The sequence below is a fragment of the Palaemon carinicauda genome, chromosome 30 (assembly GCF_036898095.1).
Source record: "Palaemon carinicauda isolate YSFRI2023 chromosome 30, ASM3689809v2, whole genome shotgun sequence".
In the NCBI taxonomy this organism is placed as follows: Eukaryota; Metazoa; Arthropoda; class Malacostraca; order Decapoda; family Palaemonidae; genus Palaemon; species Palaemon carinicauda.
This window is the reverse complement of record NC_090754.1, coordinates 94,929,367-94,930,014: the sequence shown is the minus strand read 5'-3', so window position 1 is coordinate 94,930,014 and position 648 is coordinate 94,929,367.

Below are 648 nucleotides of genomic sequence, written 5' to 3'. Positions count from 1 at the left end.
TGAAATATTAAGCGTGTGACGTTGCGCTTGTTAGTAGGCCTGTGTTGGGAGGTGCCAATTAAGGTTTTATTATTATTATTATTATTATTATTATTATTATTACTACTACTACTACTACTATTATTATTACTATTATTATTATTATTATTATCAATAGCTGAGCTACAACCCTAATGATAAAGCAGGATATTATAAGCCCAAGGGCTCCAATAGTGAGTAACAGCCCAGTGAGGAAAGGAAAAAAGGAAATAAATAAACTACAAGGCAACTAATGAACACTTAAGATAATATATTTTTTAAAACAGTAAATATGATAGTGTTTCAATGACGTTCTAAAATATAAGACGAGGGATTCGGTCCTTATGATTGATTGATTGATTTTAAGTTTTCATGCATCATGACATCGAAGGTCATTGATGCTGATATATATTTTTTTTTTTTTATAAAAAATCAAAGGAAATTTAATTTAAAATCATAAAAGCGAAGATATTCGTATAAAACATAAATAGGTTTCCGAAAATTTGCTTCTGAAATTAATCTAAAAAAAAACCGGTAACATAGTACACCACATCCTTCCCAAGAATATTAGCAAGGATTAACCTGGCTTCCTCACCTCGAGCCCAAAAATCACTCCTTGCTAGGCATACC